Here is a 19,400-nt window from a genome sequence, read left to right on the forward strand (position 1 = left end):
GAATAAAACTGGCAGTGATAATAAGTTTATATTTTAAGTGGTACTTTACTAACTAAACTACTTGAAATTTCAAAGATCTCTCATACCCATTGTCTTATACACCTGTTGTTTCTTTTAGGCTCAGGTGCGAAACTTGAGTTAATTATATTCCTCTGCTCATGGCACATTTACATTTTAGGTCCATGTGACAATCCTTCTATTATTTAATCTCCTACTCTTCTCCCATTTCCCCCACAACATAATGGGCAGCAATTCTATGCTAAATAGTATTATTTTCTTACAAAAAAAAGTTTTAAAATACAGAAAGTTCTATTATTGTTATTTTTACAGATGAAAAAGCTATAAACCAAGTAGCGTTTTTATATGCATATTTTTAAAAATTGGAAATATTGGGGCATGCCTGGGTGGCTCAGCCGGTTAAGTGTCCAACTCTTGATTTCAGCTCAGGTCATGATCTCACAGTTCATGAGTTTGAGCCCCTCATCGGGTTCTGTGCTGATAGTGTTGAGCCTGCTTGGGATTCTCTCTCTCTCTCTGCTCCCCCCATCTCTTCTCTCTCCCTCAAAATAAATTTAAAAAATAAACATTAAAAAATTAAAAATTGGAAATATTAGTTCAGAGGGTGGAAATGCCATAAAGTTTTAAAAACAAATTTCTCTGCAGAGTGTAAATCAATTGACATTCTCACTGGAGATAAATGAGTGCCTCATTTCACATGCAGTTGCTGAAACTACAAATTATCATTCATTATTATTATTACTCTGAGAGATGAAAAATTATTTCATAATGTTGCTTTGAGAATACTTGATTGCTAGTGAAGGTGGAACATATTTTCATATGCTTAGTGGCCATTTGCATTCCTTCTATTTTGAGTTATTTTTTTCTTTACCTATTTTTCACCTAACTGTTTTAAAATTAAGGTATCACAATTAATATACTACAAAACGGACAGAGTTTAAATACTCAGCCATACCCTTAAGTTTCATGTCTCTTTCCAACCACAAGTGCTTCTTCTCAGGACATTTTGATGTATCTCACTTTAGATTAGTTTTTTCTGTTGCTAAGACTTTATATATCAATGGAATCATACAGTACACATGGTATCTGGATTCCTTGAGTTAATAAGTTCAATATTTGGCCATGTTGCATATCAATAGTTCAATCTTTTTTGTTTCTTATTAGTATTCCATTGTATGAACACAAAGCATTTTGTTTTTATGCATACCACTACTGATGACCCATATTACCCAATATTTTTGACTATCACGAATGTGACTTCCATGAAAACTATTGTGCAAATTCTTTTGTGGATTTATATTTTCAATTCCCTTAGCTAAATATCGAGGACAGGAATTACTTGCTCATACTGTAAAACATATGTTTCATTTAAAATCGCAATACAGTTTTCCAAAGTGATTAAACCATTTTAAAGTTCCACTAGCAATGTCTGAGAGGGCAGCTCCTCCCTACGCCCACAAATATTTAATGCTTTGGGTTTTTTTTTATATTAGCCATTCTAGTCAGTGTGAAATGATAGCTCATAGTAATTTTAATTTATATTTCCCTGGAGGATCTTTCTGTGATTATTGACCATGTATCTTCTCTTTTTAAACAAGCTAAGTGTTTTTGTAAAGAAAACACTTTAATTGGTAAAGTTTTGGCCCATTTTTAAAAACTGGAAGCACGAGGCGCCTGGGTGGCTCAGTCGGTTAAGTGACCAACTTCAGCTCAGGTCACGATCTCACGTTCCGTGAGTTCGAGCCCCACGTCGGGCTCTGGGCTGATGGCTCAGAGCCTGGAGCCTGCTTCCGGTTCTGTGTCTCCCTCTCTCTCTGCCCCTCCCCTGTTCATGCTCTGTCTCTCTCTGTCTCAAAATAAATAAACGTTAAAAAAAATAAAAACTGGAAGCTCATCTTTTAATTGCTGATTGGTAAGAGCTCTTGGTATATTCTTGATAAAAGTCCTTCGTTGCACATATGTATTGCAAATAATTTTTCCCTGTTGTGGCTTACATATTCATTTTCTTAATTATGTTTCTTGAGAAAAGAAATTTTCAATTTTATTGATGTCCAACTTACATATTCATTATTGTTAGTGATTCTAGTGTACTTGTTCAAGAAGCATTTTCTTACCCCAGAGGAGAAAAGTGTTGTTTTAGATTCTCTTCTGGAAGTTTCATAATTCTGTGTTTATAGTTTGGTCAGTGTTTCAAGTTATGTTTATGTGTTGAATGATAAAGAGATCAGTTTTGTTTTGTTTTTCAGATGAAAATCCAATTATTCTAGCAACATGGTTAATAGGGAGAAAATGTTTGCAAATCATATAGCTGACAAAAACCTCAGCCTGGAGTATCAAACAGTCTTAAAACTTAATAGTAATAAACAATCCAATTAGTAGATAGGCAAAAGACATGAGGAGATATTTTACCAAAGAGGTTATAAGATGGCAAATAAGCTCATGAAATGATGCTTGACGTCACTAGCCACTACAGAAATACAAATTACGATCACAGTAAGTTATCACTACATACTTATGAGGATGGCTAAATGTTTTTAAAAAATGACATACCAAGTTATGGTGAGGATGTGGAGAAATGAGGTCTTTCATACATTGTGGAAATGTAGGATGGTATAGTCAATCTTGAAAACTGTATGGCAGTTTCTTTAAAAAAATAAACACATATTTATCATCCAGCAATCACCTCCTAGGCATCTACTTCAGAAAAATAAAAAGTTACACTCATATAAACCATGTCCATGTTTGTTCAAGGCAGCTTTATTTGCAATGGCAAAAAACTAGAAACAACCAAAACATCCTTCAACAGATGAATGGTTAAAATGAAACAAGACAAAACAAAAACAATCTGTGGTTCAGGTGTACCTTGAAGTAATATTCAGCAATAAATACTACTCCCTCAAAAAATAAAAGCAAAAAAAAAAAAAAAAAAACCAACAACACGTAACAGCTTGAGCAGATCTCAAGGGGATTATGCTGAGTGAAAAAAGTCAATACCAAAAGGTCATATACTATATAATTTACATAACATTTTCCAAATGACACAATTGATAGATCTGATGAACAGATTTGTAGTTACCAGGGATGAGAGATGGTAGAGAGAAAAGAGTGCCTATAAATAAGTAACACTGAGATCTTTCTGGAAATGGGATATTTGTATCCACGGTGGTGATTCTAAAAATGTACACGTGATAAAATGACATAGAACTACGCACATACTTCATGCCAGTGTCAAACTCGCAGTTTTCATACCGTACTATAAGTATTCTAAAGGTAACCAATGGAAGAGACCAGGAGAAGCAGGAAGAAGTGGAACTAGGTCGTCTCTGTACTATCTTTGCAATTTCCTGTGGACATATAATATTTCAACTAAAAGACTTTCCTTATGCCATTGTATTTGCTTGGCTCCTTGTTGAAAATCAGTTGGCCATACATGTGAGGGTTTATTTCTTGACTCTCTAGTGTATTCTACTGGCTTATTTGTCTATCCTTAAGCTAATACCTCACTAAATAGGATAAAGTTATTTTATTGCCTGACTGGAACTCTGCTTTTCTTCAGGGAAACATGGGTAGCTGGTTTCGACTGTTTTGTCAAACGGTTCAGACCCTAACCAGATAAAGTCTGTGTGTTAAGCAACTCACCAATGATGGTGATGTACTGTTTAATCTTAAATTCCTTTTGTGACATCCATTCAATGGCTTTCAACTGGCAAACACAGCATAGTTACGTGACCAGAACGTTTATAAAAGACCTCACTGAAAATTTCTACCTTGGGCTCTCCTGAAGCCAAGATCATCACAAAAATCTTGATGGTTTATTCTTTTCTTGTTTCAAGTTTTTATTTAAATTCTAGTTAGTTAACATATAGTGTAATATTGGTTTCAGGAGTAGATTTAGTGGTTCATCACTTATACATATAATACCCAGTGTTAATCACAAGTGTCCTCCTTAATACCGCTCACCATGTAGCCCATCCCCCACCCACCTCTCCTCCATCAACCCTGAGTTTGTTCATCGTAGTTGTCTCATAGACTTTGCCTCCTACTCTTTTTATCCCCTCCACTATGTTCACCTGTTTTTAAATTCCACATGAGTGAAATCATATGGTATTTACCCTTCTCTGACTGACTTATTTCGCTTATCACAATACTGAGACCAAGTGCACCTTTGTGTAAGAAGTTGGGGGATCTATATCTAGAAGTCTCTCAAGCCCAATGCTTGTCTGCATTCTCTATTTCTTACTCTATCACATACTTTGCCTTTATATGCTATATACTCTTTGATAACCTGTCAGTCATTCAAATATTCAAAGATGAGTAATCTTCAAAACAGTTTCTGTATCACTACTGCAGCTTTATGATTTAGTACTAAAATCATATAATATAGTATCTCCAACTTCATTTTATTTCAAAATTGCTTTGGTATTCTATATCCTATAAATTTACAAGTAAATTTTAAAAACAGGTTGTCAATAATTTTTTTAAATACCTGCAGAAAGTTTTATAGATCTATTTTGAGGGAATCTTATATTACTTTTTCCAATCCATAAACATAAATATCTCTATTTATACAGGTCTTCAATTTTTCTAAAAAAGACTTTATAGTTTAAATTTAGAAGTTTTGATGATATTTTATTTTTTCTAAGGTGTATGATGTCACTTTTTGGTGTTATTATATAACAATAAATGTTAAAATGTTAAAAATTTTTGTTTTCCAATTGTTCATTACTAACATAAAGAAATACAATCAACTTTTATATTATATTGAATCTGCATCTTGATACATTCAACTAGTAGTTCTGATTTTTGTTCCAAAATATCACAGGGTTCAGCATGTAAACAATTATGGTATCTGGAAAAATTAGTTTTAAATTTTTTCTTCCCAAGTTGATTGTCTCTCTTTTTCCCTTGCCTTATTATACTTCTAGAACATTTAGAATAATGTTGAGTGAAATTGGTGAAAGCACAGATACTTAGCAAATGCTTTATCTTATAAGACAAATTTTCAGTGTTTCTCCATTAGGCTATGCATGTACGTTAGCTCTGGATTTGTTTGACTCTGTTTGTTTTAATGAGCTTTAATATCTTGAAGAAGTTTTCTTTACGTCCCAGTATGATGAGAGTTTTCAAAGGGAAGAGACACATCAAATTTTGTTAAATGCTTTTGCAGCATAATGAAACGCATGGTCTTTCATCTTTATTCTGTTAACATGGTGTTTTACATTGTTTGACTTCAACTTTTGAGTCAAACTTGCATTCCTGTGACACACCTGACTTGGTCATGATGATTTATCTTTTTTCGTGTATTGCTGAATTCAATTTGCTAATATTTTGTTGAGAATATTTACATCTGTGTTTATGCAGAATTTTAACCTATAATTCCCTTCTGTTGCATTTTTTCAGGTTTGGGTGGTACGTAAATATTAATCCATAAAGTAAATTGGGAATTCTTCACTCCTCTATTTTCTTAAAGAATTTTGAAACATTGATACTACATCTTTGTTAAATGTTTGACACAATTCATTGATGAAGCCATCTGGACCTGGATATCTCTTTGTGAAAAAGGTTATGACTGTAAACTCTGTTAGTTTAATAAGTAGGAGGCTCTTTGGGTTTTGGTGTTTCTTCTATGTCAGTATTAGTAATGTATGTCTTGATGGTTTTGTACATATATATATTGTCAAACATGTTGGTATAAAGTTTTCTGCAATATTCCTGTATCATCTTGAAATTTCTATAGGATTTCTGTGTACGTTCTCTTTCGGATTATTGATATTGATAATAACTTGTGCTTTCCCAATGTTTTTCTTAATCATCTTTTAAGACTTAGCACCTTATCAAACTTTTCAAATAACTAACTTTTAGTATTGTTGATTTCCTCTCGTGTCAATTTTCTATTTTCTTTATTTGTACTCTTTAAATAATTTCCTTTCCTTTATTTACTTAGGCTTTGATTTGCTCTTCTTTTTCTACCTTCTTGAACTGACATCTGAGGTCATAATTTTTATATTTGTGCTCTTTTCTAATACAAATGTTTAAAGTTTATAATATCTTCTAACTATTGCTTTCATTGCATCACACATATTTTAATGTTATGTTTCAGTTATTACCATTCAGTTCACAATAATTGCAAGTTTCTCTTCTAAAATTTTTTGAACTTTGGGTAATTTAGAAGTGTATGTTTGTTCAAATATCTGAGGATATTTAGGTATCCTGTTAATATTGATTTCTAATCTAATAATGTTATAGTTAGAATACTATGTGTGATTTTATTTTCTAAAGGTATTTGTTAATACCTGCTTTATTGGCCAGCATATAATCTATCCTGATGAATGTTCTATGTGTATTTGAGAAGGAAGTGGTTTTCTACAGCTTTTGAGGAAAATATTTCATAAATATCAACTATATCAAGTCGGTCAATGGTGTTGTTTATACATTCTCTATTTTCTGAATTTTGATTTACTTATTTTATTAATATATGGGAAATATACATTATAAATTTCTAATTATAGCTGAGGACAACTCCATTTTTTAATTTCTTATAATTGTTGTTTCAGGTATTTTAAACTTTGTTTTTATTTACAATGAGAATTAAGCATATTTTGTTTATTGTTTTTCTTTTACCATTAAAAAATGTCACTTTTTGTCTCTAGCTAATATTTTGTCTGATATTGCTATAAATCTAACAGCTTTATATGCTGTTTGCATAGTAAATTCTTTTTCACCATTTTACCTTTAACTTATCTGTGTCTTATGACAGTTTCTTGTAAAGCACATAAGCTTAGGTCTTGATTTTTTAGCCAGACTGAAAGATTCTGCCTCTTAAGTGGAATATTTACTCCCTTTACATTTTATAGATTTACTGATATAATTAGAATCGAGTCCCCTAATTTGCTCTTTTTTCCAATTTTCCAATTTGTTTATTGTCCATCTTTTCCTCCTTAACTGCCATTTTTCTTTGGATATGTTGATAGTTATTTAATTTGAATTTTATCTCTGCTAATGATGTTTTCCGTAGTTATTCTAGAACAGGATTTCTCAACTTCAGCACTATTGAAATTTTGGACTGGGTTATTTTTTGTTGTGAGGAGGCTGTTTTATGCACTACAGGATGTTTATAAATACACCTTGTAAATGCCAATATTATTCCATCCTAGTTGTGATAACCAGAAATGTCTCTAAGCATTGTCAAATATCCGTCTGGGGGATAAACAGCACCCAATTGAGAAGCATTGTTCTAAATATTACAATATTCATTTTTACTTGATCATAGTTCATTACTATCATACTATTTCAAACCAGTATAAGAGACTGTGTATAGTCTAACTCCATTTTCTCACCTCTGCTCTTTAAGGATTTGTTTATATAATGTGATTTTCTATTTGGAAATAATCCAATATATTGTCTTTTTTATATTATTAACTATTATTTATTATTCCTGCTTTAATTAGTCAAGAGTCACTTAAAGATAAACACACACCCACAGAAACACACACATACACACACACACATGATTTAACTATCTACCAAAATATACACCATTCCTGGGGTTTTTTCCTCTGAAGATCTTGTGTTCAATTGATTTGATAACATTTCCCTTCAACCTAAAGAAAGTGATTTTTTTTGTTTTGTTTTGTTTTTAGCATTTCTTATAGTTCAGTCTGCTAGGCATGAATTTTCTTAGCTACAGTATTCCATTCTGAAAATGTATTATCTTAGCTCTAGTCTCTCTCAGAATAACTTTATATTATCTTCATTTCTAAAGAACATTTCTGAATATAAATTTCTAGATTGACAGCTTCTCCTCTACATCCATTGTTTGCTGCCTTCCATTACTTCTAGTGAGAAGTTAGCCATTATTAATAGCATCATTCTTGTCTCTATTATGCATTTTATAGCCATTGGCTGCTCTTATAATTTTCTCTTTTTCTTTAAATTTTTGGTAGTTTCACTATAAAATGCTTGAGTGTGGTTACTTGTGGGTTTGTTTATCTGTTCCATTTATTGTGCTTTGGTTTTGCTGAGGTCCTTTATTCTGTAGGTTGCTGTTCTCTTTCATTCTGGGAATATTTTTACCATTATTTCTTCAACTTTCATTCTTTCCCTCTGTCTTTTTGAGCCTCTAATTACATTCTTAGACATTTTGGTATTATCACACAAATCTTGAATGCATTATTTTTCTCTACTATTTTTTAGAGTTTTTTTCTCTTTGAATTTCAGTTTGGATTCTTTCTACTTAACTGTGTTCAAGTTCACTGATACTTTCCTCTGATGCAACTAGTTTGTTTATAGCCCGCTTTCATGAATCTTTTTTTTTTCCTGAAATCGTATTTTACATTTCTAGAATTTTATTACACTTTCAAGACTTGTAAAATTTCCCATTTCTTCATGAAACTTTCCTCTTCATACTTTATCATATTCACTTTAGTTAAAGTCCCTGTTTGATGATGTCAACATCTAATCCTCTCTGACATTAATTTTATTGATTATTTCCTCCCGTGACAATGAGCTATTGTTTCTTGATTTTAATGTGTCTGGTAATCACTGATTGCATGTCAAGTACTCTGTGAAAAATAACAGCAGAATCTAAAATAAACAATATTTATCTCCACAAATAAACAAGCTTATTTTAGTCTCAGGTTGCTAGTATGGGTGCTCAGTCAATACAATCTATGACTGAGTTTGTTCTGGACTTTGTTAAAACTCTAATTTATTTCAATGTAGTAATAACTTCAAATGCTTTGAAGACAAAATCAGTACTTTTATTTCCAATAGGTCCTGATATCTAAACATTGGTGAGGTATGAGAGACATACCTCTTCTTTACAGCCCAGGCTCAGAGAATCTAATTGACCAGCTCAGGTTTACATTGTTAATAATTTATAAACCAAAACTCTGAACTCTCTTATTTTCACACACAGCACACACTTAAAGCTTCAGATGAATAAAGAAACTTATACAGCTTGGACAAATACCTGAGACTCTGTTATAAGCCTTCTACATAAAGACAGATGGTATACTTCCAAGACTGGTGAGAAGAAATGCAAAGAAAACAATGGATTGCAAAATGTAAGATGTGATATGTGACACTTTGGAGCAGATCATTTAGATTATTAAAATTTGATTAAATCTAAAGAATTATAAACTATATTTTATCTTTAAATGTCTATTTCTTGTCACAATATTTTCTCTGTTATATAGACCCAAATTATTGACTTCAGAAGTAGGCAGATCAGAGGTAAAATATGTCATTATTATCTTAACTCTCCTTCAACTCCAGTTTTTTAGTACCCATATGATTTCTCTTTTCAACTTCCTTAAAGTTTCCATCAAAAATTTCATTTATTTGCTTTAGGACTGGTTGTTTGAAGTGCTAGATATGACTTGGTTTGCATTCTTCCCCACTTGTGCTTCTTTTTTAATTTCCATCTTTCTATATCCCTTTAATCTTAGCCTGATCAACTAGTGCAATTAAGAAATTTCAGTACCTCAAATATTTGTGTCAGGAATTCATTGCCAGTTTTGCTATAAATTTGACAAAAAACATTAATATCATTTTAGCCCTTCCACTAAGTGCCTGAGCAATGGTCTTAAGTTAACACATAAAGAACAAATTCTTCTTTGAAAAACTGTAAATTTAAAATTTTGTCAATGGTGTATACATACATTATTTATAGATTTAAAACATTTGAAGAAAAAAATCTATATGATTAAAAATATGAGGTATATTTTGTTTAAATGTTTTTAAAATAATAATATTTTAAGCTTAGTTCTTACACAAAATTATAATTTAAAGTGTGTTGTACTTTATTATACAAGCATCTAGCACCACCATTTGCCTAGTAACAGTGTATTCAAATTCAGTTTTTAAAACTTCATCATTATTATACTCATCTGAAAATATTTTAGACAATTCTGAGCTCCAAGCTTTATTCTAGACTAGTTAAATTATAATTGTTGATGTAAGGATCAGGCACTGGTAATTGTTTAAAGTCCAGATTATTCTATGTGCAACCTGGGTTGGGACCATTGCTCCAATTTATTCAAGGGAAAATCCTTGCAGAATCAAACTTATAAATGTACAACACCAATCACATTTTTGCATCATACTTTCTTGATTTGTTAGTGTTAATATTAATGCTAAGTGAGATTGGTTAGTTTAAGCTAACTTTCAAGTTGAAATGTATTTGACAAACTGAGACAAATAAGAGTTTAATTGGTTACCCATGGTAATGTATTTTACTAAAGATAATCTAAAGCCAAGAGAGTAACACTCTGGGTTCAATATGAAGAACCAGAGTAAGCCCACTTGAAGATACCTGAGGACTTAGAATACTACAACAATTTTCTCTCATACCACTAATTCATATTATATACTTGTCACCCTCTCATCATATTTAGACTATAGCTATAGTTTATATTCTATGGTCAGCACTATGATTAACTTATCTCTTTTAATCTACATAATAGTGAGTCATGTATTATTATTTCCAACACTTAGAGTTAAAGAAACAGAGGGTTAAAGAGATGAAATTCTTATCCAAGATTTCACAATAGTGAAAGGCCAAGTACTTGGACTTCAAAGCCTCTTTGTAACCACTCTAATGGATAATCTAATACACATGATGTATAAAACAGTATAATCTTCCAAGACATATAATTAAAATTTTTTCCATACTGAATTAGAGTTCTTAGATAAAATATGTGCAGTGCAATGATAATTACATGGTAAATAACTGATAGATACTTCTTGGTCAGCTAATAAAGATGTGTGTGATTACTAGAAAATAAATAAAAAGGAAGAATTTAGTATCACATTTAATACAGTAATAAGTATGGCAAACAGATTTGTCTTGTTATGGTTGTTTTTTTGATTTGTGTTGGCTTTTGTTTTTCCCCATTAGAAAATTCTTTATAGCTTCCTTTGTGTACATGAACTTGACATGTATTATGTATAACTTACAGGCCAGCATCTCAGCTCAGATCGCATGTAATGGCAACATTTTTGCCATTATATAATGTAAATTAAAAAATGTATTTTCTCACTTAGATAATGCAACTTTTATAGCCTCTTATCAAAGTAATATGTAATACAAATCATATCCATTAAGATTGCCCAAACATATAGGATTTACAGGAGTAACTATTCATATTTTTCAAAGTTACATCATTTCCCCCCTTATCTATGATTATCTTTATTTGTTTGCTATACAATATTCTTATTCAGAACAGTCACCCAAATTGGCACTAGCCACAGAGTGGCAAGACCCACCCTCAGAGGATCAGGGCGGGTCCACACCAAGCTGGGTCTCTAAAATTTAGGAGATTTGAAACCCAGCCAGCAGGCCTGAGATAGAACACAGGAGCACTGTGCCACAGTGTGGGCATATGGTTCAGACACAGACAGGGTGAAGTCAGAGGTCTGAGGGATGCCCATGACACGCAAGCGGAGATTGTTTGCTCTTTTCTGAGGGCTTCCCGAACAACACTGGGTGCAAACTTCTCTCTCCACAGATAAGACGGGGGGCTGACGTTATTATCTCCCCCCACCCATCAGCACAGACTTCAGTGAGCAGCACAGTGCCCACAGTGGAGGAATGAGTCACACCAAGTCCCACTCCACTGTACTCTACAGATGTTTTCTTTTTATTAGAGCAAGTGTGCTAAAAGCCACAGCAGCAGTGGGCCCTTCTCTTAGAAGACCAGCACAACCTCATCCTCACCCGTACATGTACCAAGTTTACTGACCATAGAGTGCTGTAAAGCTTTAGCTCTAGGGGAAATAGGATCTAGCCTCTTTTAACAAACAGACCAAAACACACATAGTTAAAACTCACCACACTATGGACAAGGTCCAAACACTCCCCACTGCAGGCAAGGAGAAACTCTGTAGAGGACTAACTGAGAGAAAGAGCAGCCAAAACACAACAGCAGAGTACACACAACATTCACCAGAAATACTTTCTGAAGTGCCAGGCCCTGGACAGTGAATGACCTCTTCTTAATATAGTCATTACTCTCAGGAGCAGGAAACAAAACAGCCTTTCCTAACACAGAGAAGACAGACACCTAGACAAAATGCCAAGATGGAGGAATCCATCCCAAAAGAAAGAACAAGAAGAGGTCATGGCTAGGGATCTAATGGAAACTATAAGTAATATGTGTGAACCAGAATTTAAAACAACCAGCATAAAGGATACTAGCTGGGCTTGAACAAAGCAGAGAAAACACCAGAGAGTCCCTTACTGCAGAGATAAAAGACTTAAGAGCTAGTCAGGATGAAATATTAAAAAAAAAAATGCTGTAACTGAGATTTGAGACAGACTTGAGGCAAAGAACACAAGGATGGAAGAAGTAGAAGAACAAGTAATTGATATAGAAGATAAAATTAAGGAAAATAATAAAGCTGAAAATAAGAGGGAAAGAAAAATATTGTATCATGAATATTGATTTAGGGAATTCAGTAACTCCATAAAGCATAATAATATTCATATCACAGGAATACAAAAAGAAAAAGAGAGGGTAAAGGAGCAGAAGGTTATAAATGAGCAAATTATAGCTGAAAACTTCCCTAATCTGCAGAAGGAAACAGACATCCAAATCTAGGAGGCACATAGAATTCCCAGAAAAATCAACAAAAGGAGACCAAGACCTAGATACATCATAGTAAAATTGGCAAAATACAGAGATAAGGAAAAATTCCTGAAAGCAGCAAGGGAAGATAAATCCCTAATCTACAAGGGAAGACAAATAAGGTCAGAAGCAGACCTACTCACAGAAACCTGGCAGGCCAGAAGGGAGTGGCATGATATATTCAACTTGCTGAATGAGAAAAAAAAATATGTAGCCTAGAATACTTTATCCAGAAATTCTGTCATTCAGAATAGAAGAAGAGATAAAGAGTTTTTTACACAAACAAAAACTAAAGGAATTCATGCCCATCAAGCCAGCCCTGCAAGAAAATATAGGGAGGACTCTTTAAGTGGAAAAGAAATACCAAAAGGAACAAAGACTAGAAAATAACTGAGAAAATCTCCAGAAACACTGACTTTACAGGTAACACAATGACACTAAATTCCTATCTTTCAATGATCACTCTGAACGTAAATAGATTAAATGCTCCAATCAAAAGACATAGGCTTTTAGAATGGATAAAATAACAAGACCCATCTATATGCTGCCTACAAAAGACTCACTTTAGACCTGAAAATACATACAGATTGAAAGTTAAGGGATGGAGAAGGATCTACCATGCTAATGGACATCAAAAGAAAGCTGGAGTAGCCATACTGATATCAGACAAACTAGATTTTAAAACAAAGACTGTAACAAGAGATGATGAAGGGCACTATATCACAATAAAGGGTCAGAACCACAAAAAGTTCAAACAATTGTTAATATTATGTTCCCAAAATGGAAGAACCCAAATATATAAATCAATTAATAAGAAACATAAAGAAATTCATTGATACCAGCACAATAAAATTAGGGGACTTTAACACCACAATTAAAGCAATGGACAGATCACCCAAGCAGAAAATGAATAAAGAAACAATGGCATTAAATGACACACTGGCCCAGGTGGACATAACAGATATATTCAGAACGTCTCATTCGAAAGCAGCAGAATACACATTTTTTTCTGCGTGCACATAGAACATTTTCCAGAATATATCATATCGTGGGTCATAAATCAGGCCTCAACAAATACGAAAAGATTGAGATCATAACATGCATATTTTTTAGACCTGAATGCTATGAAACTTGAGGTCAATTGCAAGAAAAAAAATTGGAAAAACCACAAATGCATGGAGGTTAAAGAACAACATACTGAAGAATGAATGGGTTAACTAGGAAATTAAAGAAGAAATGAAAAAATACATGAAAGCAAATGAAAACGAAAAATGACACTCCAAAACCTTTGGAATGTAGCAAGAGCAGTCATAAGAGGGAAGCATATAGCAATACAAGGCTACCTCAAGAAACAAGAAAAGTCTTAAACACATGACCTAACATTATACCTAAAGGAGCTAGAAAAGAAACAGCATATAAAGCCTAAAGCCAGCAGAAAGGGGGAAATAATAAATGTTAGAGCAGATTATACAGAAACAAACAAACAAAAAGTAGAAATTAATGAAACTAGGAACTGATTCTTTGAAAGAGTTAATGAAATTGATAAACCCTAGCCAAACAAACCAAAAAGAAAAGAGAAATGACCCAAATAAATAAAATCACAAATGAACGAGGAGAGATCACAATCAACACCACAGAAATACAAACAATTATATAAAAATATTATGAAAAAATATATGCCAACAAATTGGGAAATCTGGAAGAAATGAATGGATAAATTTCTAAAAACATATAAACCACCAAAACTAAAACAGGAGGAAATAGAAAATTTGAACAAACCCATAACCAACAAAGAAATTTAATCAGTAACAAAAAATCTCCCAGCAAACAAAAGTCGAGGGCCAGATGGCTTCACAGGTGAATTCTACCAAACACATAAAGAAGAGTTAATACCTATTCTTTTCAAACTGCTCCCAAAAATAGAAATGGAAAGAAAACTTCCAAACTCCTTCTATGAGGCCAGCATTAACATAATACAAAATCAACCAAACTTTCACTATTTGCATATGACATGATACTTTATGTAGAAAACCTGACTCTACCAAAGAATTGCTAAAACTGATACATGAATTCAGTAAAGTAACAGGATACAAAACCAATGTACAAAAATCTATTGCATTTGCTTTTTTTTCAAAAGGAGGATTTTTTAATATTTATTTATTTTGAGAGAGGGAGACACACAGAAAGAAAGAGAGCATAATCAAAGGAGGGGCAAAGAGAGAGGGAGAGAGAGAATCCCAGGCAGGCTCCACGCTCAGCAAAGAGCTCATCACAGGGCTTGATCTCACAATCATGAGACCATGACCTGAGCCAAAATCAAGAGTCAGACATTTAATCAACTGAGCCACCCAGGCACTCCAGAAATCTGTTGCATTTCTATACACCAATAATGAAGCAGCAGAAAGAGAAATCAAGGAATCTATCCCATTTATAATTGCACTAAAAAACATAAGATACCTAGGAATAAACCTAACCAAAGAGGTAAAATATCTATACTCTGAAAAATATAGAATACATATGAAAGAAATTGAAGGTGACACAAAGAAATGTAAAGATATACCATGCTCATGGATTGGAAGAACAAATATCAAATTTTGACACTGCCCAAAACAATTCACACATTTAATGAAATTCCTATCAAAATACCACCAGCATTTTCACAGAGCTAGAAGAAATAATACTAAAATATGTATGGAACCACAAAAGACCCTGAATATACAAAGCAACTTTGAAAAAGAAAAACAGAACTGTATGCATCACAATTACAGACTTTAAGATTATTATAAAGCTGAGGTCACCAAGACAGTATTGTACTGGCAAAAAACACATAGATCAATGGAACAGAATAGAAAACCCAGAAATGGACCCACAACAATATGGCCAACTAATCTTAGATAAAGAAGGAAATAATATCCAGTGGAACAAAAGATGGTATCTTTGACAAATAGCGTTGAGAAAACTGAACAGCAACATGCAAAAGAGTGAAACTACACCATTTTCCTACACTATACAGAAAACTAAAATCACAATGGATGAAAGACCTGCATGTGAGACAGGAAACCATCAAAATCCTAGAGGAGAACATAGGCAGCAACCTCTTTGACATTAGCCAGAGAAACTTCTTCCTAAACATGTCTATTGAGGCAAAGGAAACAAAAGCAAAAATGAACTATTGCTTATGCACAGCAAAGGAAACAATAAAAAAAAACAACTTAAAAGGCAACTGACAGAATGGGAGAATATATTTGCAAATCACATATGTGATAAAGGGTTAATACCCAAAATCTGCAAAGAAGTTATCAAACTCAATATCCAAAAGAACAAATAATCCAGTGAAGAAATGGGCAGAAGACATGAATAGAAATTTTTCTAAAGAGATCCAAATGGCTAAGAGACACATGAACAGATGCTCAACATCAATCATCATCAAGGAAATACAAATCAAAACAACAATGAAATACCACCTCACACCTGTCAGAATGGCTAAAATTAAAAACTCAGGAAACATCAGATTTTGGCAAGGATGCAGACAAAGGGGAACACTCTTGCACTCTTGGTGGGAATGCAAATTGGTGCAGCCCCTCTGGAGGACAGTGTGGAGGTTCCTCAAAAAATTAAAAATCGAACTACCCTACAGCCCAGTAATTGCACTATTTACCCAAAGGATACAAAAATACTGATTCAAAGTGGCACATGCACCCTGCTGTTTATAGCATCATTATCAACAATAACCAAATTATGGTAAGAGCACAAACATCCATCAACTTATGAATGGAGAAAAAAAGTTGTGAGATACACACACACACAAACACAATGGAATATTACTCAGTAATCCAAAAAGAATGAAATTTTGTCATTTGCAATGACCTGGATGGAGCTACAACATATTATGTTAAGTGAAACAAGTCAGAGAAAGACAAATACCACATGACTTCATTCATATGTGCAATTTAAGAAATAAACAGATGAACATAGGGAAAGGGGGGAAAAGAGAGGAAGGCAAAACATAAGAAACTCTTAACTACAGAGAACAAACTGAGGGTTGATGGAGAGAGTTAGGTGGGAATGGGCTAAATGGGTAATGGGTATTAAGGAAGGCCCTTGCTGTGATGAGCCCTGGATATTTTATGTAAGTGCTGAATCAATAAATTCTACTCCTAAAAACAATATTACACTATATGTTAACTAACTGAATTTATTTTTTTAAGTTTGTTTATTTATTTTGAGAGAGAGAGTGCAAGCACTTGCGAGCAGGGGAGGGACAGAGAGAGAGGGAGAGAGCATCTCAAGCAGGCTCCACATTGTCATCATGGAGCCCGATGGTGGGCCCCATCTCACATTCTGTGAGCTGAAATCTCACAGCTAAAATCTCCCATCTCACAGACCTGAGTTAAAATCAAGAGAGGGATGCTTAACCATCTGAGGCACCCAGGAACGCCTACTAACTAGAATTTAAGTTAAGTGTTGATATAAATAAAGCCAAAACAGTCACTAATGCTATATGTAACATGACATCAAATATCTAATCAGGGTACTTACAATATCATACAGTATAATGGTGAAATACTGAGGATTTAAAAGATGTGAAGCTCTTCTCATCTCCTTTTTGTACTTACCAACACAGTTATTCTGTCATAGCCAATTTATCATTATTTAACTTTGATAGTTCTCATTGTCATTTCTTCACAAGTTATAAAACCCCAACCTATATGTTTAAATGCCTAGCACATAATTGGAAAACAAAATGCACTTGTTATTAACTATTTTTACTTATTGCACATGAAACCACTTATTTTATTTTATTTTATTATTTTATTTTATTTTATCTTATTTTATTCTATTTATTTTGAGAGAGTGCATGTGCATAAGTGGGGGAGGGGCAGAGAGAGAGGCAGAGAGAGAATACCAAGTAGGTTCTGTGCTTTCAGCACTGAGCCCAACACAGGGCTTGATCCCACAACCCATGAGTTCTGAATCGAAATCAAGAGTTTGATGCTTAACCAGCTGAGCTTCCCAGGTGCCTCAAAACCATTTACTTAAATAGTACAGCCATGCTATTTTCCTATCATTAGCCTTATCTCATACATGTATTTTCAAAATACATCTCTCATGTTGTCCCTTCTCTGATTTGGGCCATGCCACCACAATCCCCACTAATAATGTCTTCTACAATGTTTATTGTGTGATTCAAGCATGTGATTTTATCTAGCACTTTAGTCATTGTAGGGGCATAGTATATAAACAGAATAACCCAAAGAATACTATATTTACTTCTTTCCAGAAAGATAGGTGCTTTGTACTTTCTTTTCTCAAAAAATCCAGCAAGCTGGGGTTAAGGCAGCTGAAATCATCAGCCTTTCCCATCTTTCTTACTAGTCAGTCTCAGAAGGGCTGGTACAAATGAGGAAAGAAAAGAGTGAGGATCTGGGGAAGAAGAATTAAAAGTTATTGAGTAGAAGAGAAAAAGACTAGATCTTTTTAACAGAGGCTTTGGGTCCTATTAGCAGGCAACACCTTGAAGAAGTGAAAAATACCAAAGAAGAGAATAGCCACCTTATGCTGTAATGAATCAGATATTGAGGTTTTTTACATGGCTTTTAAAGATAGTACAAAAACAGTAGAGTTTCTGGAAGTAAAGGGACCTCAAGACTGGGATAACAGGTTTTCAGTGAATACCATTTAGGACGTGTGAATTTTAATTGAGGCCTCCTCCATGCAAGATGCTAGAATAATCGTACAACATTGGTAGAGTGAAAGAAGGAACCAAGGTCTAAGACTGAGCTTGAATTGTAGATGACAGCTTGGACAGGACTTCGATTTAGATTTAAAAAAATATATAAAGACATGTACAGCTCTGCACAACTGATCGATGAGTCACATCTTCCATAAGACATTAGTGCTTTATTACTCCAGTTTAATTGTTAGGTTTAATTATTAAGTTCCTATTAGTAGTGTTCTCAGTTATTTGTACCCCCCTTCATACCTACCAGAAATACCATACATATGATAAGTTGTCAAATATTTGCTGGTTGTTTCTTATCTATGATTTCTAGGGTAGAAATGAAAATGTATAAATTTTGAAAACAGTATGGAGGTTCCTCAAAAAATTAAAAATAGAACTACCCTACGACCCAGCAATTGCACTACTAGGTAATTATCTAAGAGATACAGGTATGCTATTTCGAAGGGACACATGAACCCCAATGTTTATAGCACTATCAACAATAGCCAACTTATGGAAAGAGCCCAAATGTCCATCGATGGATGAATGGATAAAGATGTGGTGTATAGATGTGGAATATTACTCAGCAATCAAAAAGAATGAAATCTTGCCATTTGCAACTGTGTGGATGGAACCAACTGTGTGGATGGATCCCCTACTATATCCTACCTTAAATAGAGAACTGTAGTCCAGGATGCTTGCTTTCTGTTCTTCAAGCATACCAACTTTACCCACAGTTGAGCCATTACCTTTGTCATCCCTCCATCTGGAAAGTTCTTCCCTTGGGTTTTCTCATGGTTTATTCCACATTATTTAGGTGTCTGCTCACATATAATCTCCTCGAAAATGTCTTTCTCAAAGTTGATTTAAACATTTTTTTCTTTTCTTCCTAACATCTGTAAGTACACATATTTTCATTTAAAAATAACTCCCTCTCTTTTTTTATCTAACATTTATTTATGCTATAATCCAGAACAAAAACATCAGGGCAAAATGTTTTGTTTGATAATGACAGCAACGTAGTTATTTTC

General features: G+C 33.6%; 1 long non-coding RNA gene across 1 annotated transcript in view; it reads right to left on the reverse strand.

The window, feature by feature from the left end:
* Window positions 1-19,400, reverse strand: part of LOC113595284 (uncharacterized) — a 126,272-nt gene that overhangs the window by 18,245 nt on the left and 88,627 nt on the right. Inside the window, exon 4 of the long non-coding RNA XR_008295499.1 lies at window positions 2,569-2,661. This is a non-coding gene — a long non-coding RNA (uncharacterized LOC113595284). The remainder of the gene's footprint in view (window positions 1-2,568; window positions 2,662-19,400) is intronic.

Source organism: Acinonyx jubatus, chromosome C1 (assembly GCF_027475565.1).
Source record: "Acinonyx jubatus isolate Ajub_Pintada_27869175 chromosome C1, VMU_Ajub_asm_v1.0, whole genome shotgun sequence".
Lineage (NCBI taxonomy): Eukaryota > Metazoa > Chordata > Mammalia > Carnivora > Felidae > Acinonyx > Acinonyx jubatus.